General features: G+C 41.9%; 1 non-coding gene across 1 annotated transcript; it reads left to right on the top strand.

Annotated features, from left to right (window-relative positions):
• Positions 1–1,654: 1,654 nt before the first annotated feature.
• On the top strand, positions 1,655–1,773 carry LOC124173695. The gene has a single exon (XR_006868699.1). It is a non-coding gene; the product is annotated as a 5S ribosomal RNA (ribosomal RNA).
• The last annotated feature ends 2,205 nt before the right edge of the window (positions 1,774–3,978 follow it).

Genomic DNA, 3,978 nt, shown 5'->3' with positions numbered 1-3,978 from the left:
ACACAAGCGATCGTTTTTTCCAGAGCGCGGAAGGAGCCCGGCGAACTCCTCGTCGGCGCTTCGGAAGTGTTATGGAAAGACGTCATACTCTACCTCGGCGTCTTCTTGGATAGACGCCTCACGATGCTGCCTCACGCCCGCCGCAAGGCCGCCATCATGCTCGCACGAAGAATCCAACTTGCTTCCATGCTTGGGAACACCAGATTGCCGCTCCGACGACGAGTTCTGCTGCATCAGATGATTCTCAGGCCCATCATAGAATACGCCGCGCCGGCATGGAGCGGACTCGCCTCCAATTACATATGTGATGGCCTCCTTCGTTTGTTTCCCGTCGACGTAAAAAGCGAGTAAGTGTTTTCTATTCATGGCATCATTCAATACCTGCCGTATCGAAAGACTTGCACGCGAGGATAATCACTCCAATGACAGCAACACATACTTTCATGGCATAGCACCATTAAAAATGTGGAAAGGTAATCGACTGCCATTAATGGAAGTAGGGTTTTGCAAGGCTTCGAGATAACGTGTAATACTTGAAAAAAAAAAACGCTCAATGTATACCGTTCCTTCGTCAACAGTACACTTTCATTACTTTCACGCAATAGTCATGTCGAGGAATTTATCAATCAATGATCGGTGTTCACGTCCAATGAAGTATTTCCATAGCGCAGGTGAAATTTTAGGGTTGGAAATATTTCCGTCGGGCATACGTTTCACGAAAGCAAATGCCAGTCGCCCGCCTGTATGGGAACATGAAGGGGACTCTTGTTCCCACGGTCGGAAATGGTGGTGGGGGAAGGTACGTCTCCCCGACCGAGAAGCGGCAGCGTGTGACGTAAGCAACTGTCGGTAGGGGAGAACTTTGAATCGAGGTCGGCTCCCTGCCAACGGACAGAGTTTTTGAAGGGGCGCACTATCGTTCGTCATTCCTCCACGTAAATGTTACGAAATCGGTTAGCATCACAGGGGCAGTAATGCCACCTCATAATCGCAATTGGGAAAAAGAGTGAAGCACGATAAGCGAGGAAGGATAACAATTTCCAATCCGTAATATAACTCGGAGTATAACCACGAATTCCTGTCTCCGTGGCAGTGTGTTGGCATTGGGAGATAGATAAATGACATAAAGAAAAATGTATGAATGTAGGGAAAAACATTTTGTTCCAAGAATGGTGAAAACGATTTTTTACACATTGCTTAACCAACAAAGAGCATAACACCGTCAAGTCCGGAAAATTTAGATGAAGAAATTGGAACGACAAGAATTATCTTTCTCAAATTAATTCCCTCGTTACGCATTACATAATCATCTTTTGCCAGAAAATTTCTTTGAAGAAGTAAATGCATCCCTTGCGTTACATCGATCATTAAACAGTCGAAACAACAACAGGCGACATTTACCAATGGATTAAAGCTGAAACGAATCGCCATTACACCAACAAGCACACCGTTACGAAAGACATTTTTCATAAACACATTTTCAAAGATGCACCAAAAGATATAACGGAATTGAGAATTGCTTAAGCATCAAGGGACTGTTGTCTGGAAATGGTAACTATTCAACAGAAACAAAAGCAGATACAACCGCGAAGAAACCAGATCTTCCTTCGATTCTCAAGTCATGATAACTTTTTGAGGATTCGGTCATGTACTCGCCAACGGCCACACCACGTACAATTCACCGGTTCTCGTTCGATCACCGAAGTTAAACTACGTAGGGCCCGGATAGTACTTGGACGGGTGACCGCCTGGGAATACCGGGTGCTGTTGGCATTACTTTTATTCTTGAACTTGTTTAAAAAAATATTTTCAATCACCTACCGCGAGCAATGCAGAGCCGGAATATGCCGCGAAAATTTCTTTTGAGAAAGAAACGTCACTATGTGAAATATTTTCTACATATTTTATTCGCGTGTTTCAAGAGTGACATTAATGTAGCGTTGGAGAGGAAAGGCTTTGGGAAAAATCCATTTTCAGTCATTACTGCAATCACTTCCTCGGAATTTATTCCCTAATGCGAGAGTTTCGTTGATTCCGATATGTGGTGAATGAGAGAAATAGGTTTGGGAATAATTTTAATTTGCATGCCACGCGACACTTTCCTTCGATCCTCGGTTATCACAGCGGGATTACATACTCTAAAGGCATGGAAATCGGCTTCCGCTTCCCGGTGTCCATTGGGAGATGGCGTGCAGAGGGTTTTTCATTGAATTATTAAAAATAGTTTAAACTACCCAAGTAATTAATAACGGTCATTTTCAGAAAAGATAAGGTTTGAAGATTGTTATCATACCATCGATGTTCAACGGTACATCTCCCTAACCATCCCACGGTACGTTTTCGCGAAAGCACGAAATTTCGATGCTCGATCAACAATACGCCATTACCTTGGCAACGAGGCAAGACGAGAATCAACAACACAGGCGTACGGGTAATGACAGCGCAGCACTCATTGACGTGGAATTAGTTACATTTCTTGGTTAAACGTGGCATTCTCGGATGGTATAATACATTGTGTCGTATGCTGGACTCATCGCCTGCCGTTTCACGGAACCGTGTCTCGGGAGGTGGTGCGCCCTAGTGGCAGTTGCGGAACTATCGGCTAGGATTCTTGCATCACGCAAGAACCTCACGGAATTTGAGTAAAAATTTTAGGTATTAAAACGCAATTTGGAAGTGGTACTCGTCGCAAACACTGTGACAAGTGTTCCCTAATGTGCAAGTGAAGTCCCCGTGTCGATGTTGTCCCCGTGTTTGTGAAATGTATGGTAGAAGAAAGGCGGCGCAAAGTGAAGTGTTGGAAGGCGACAGAGGAAAAATTCGGAAAAAAAATCCGTTATTGCGTGTGAGTGAGAAAATGTGTTAACGCGAAGATATTGGAAGTGCATACTTTCATGTGAATGTGGTAATTATGTCGTTGCATTGCAAATACAACCAATACATCATTTGTTTGTTCAGGCTGAAGTTGGCCGATGTGTAGCAGTTTGCTGATAAGAAAGGCAAATGATAGGGAAATGTGGGCCGTAATGCAGTGAATTCATACATTAATTCTTTCGATAAATTACTGATCATGTTATTAGTTAAAGGCTGGGCGTCGTTAGGGAAATATAATTTTCATGGTTAAATGTTGGAATGAGCTGTTATGTTGTCAACGCTTCGAGAGTACACAAACTGTGTCATTATGGAAATTAGTTTGTTTTATGCAATTAAACTGATCAGGAATAAGTGGTTTACCTTTCTTAGCATTTGAAAAGTTATGTGATGGAAATCGATACCCAAGGAGAGATATCATGATAGGTGAAGTTTGCAATTTGAAAACAAGTCTTAATTGTCGGGGCATTATGCAGAATAACATTGGTATTTGATGTTCGGAAATTGTAAAACTTGACTGGAGTATGCGTTTTAGGAAGTGTATCAATGGAAGCGTTAGTCCATGGGGATAGTTTGGGAATGGAATGATGATTGGGGGAATGTTGATATGTGCAGTTGTGGCATCAGGGCTTGGAGATTACATAATATGTGATATAAATGAAATTGTAATGAGTCGTGCAATGAAACTCGTCAGGAATACGTGCATTAACTCTTCCTTCATTTTAAAAGTGAACTGGTGTTAATCCGTGAAAAAACATAGTTTTGATAAGGGAACGGCAGACATTTGTGTGGCTGAGTAAACGAAATTCCAATTGTGATATTCAAAATTATTCATCAAAACCATAATTACCGAGGGATTTTGACGGGAGACGTTTTAAAACGTTCTTAAAATTAAAACATACGTTAGTGTGGAGTATCATAGCCTTAGAGTTAATAGTATCAATAATATCCTATTTTGTGCCTGACCGTTTGCTAAACCTCAACTTTCAATATCAACATTATGTCCTATAAACCGTAAAAACCAGCGGATTTCGATGGGGCTACTTTTAAAACGACAGGAAAATGAAGGCAATTATTCGTGACGAATTTCAGTGCGACGGATTTAAT

This window comes from Ischnura elegans, unplaced genomic scaffold, assembly GCF_921293095.1.
Source record: "Ischnura elegans unplaced genomic scaffold, ioIscEleg1.1, whole genome shotgun sequence".
Taxonomy (NCBI): Eukaryota; Metazoa; Arthropoda; class Insecta; order Odonata; family Coenagrionidae; genus Ischnura; species Ischnura elegans.
This window is presented reverse-complemented; position numbering and strand designations above follow the sequence as displayed.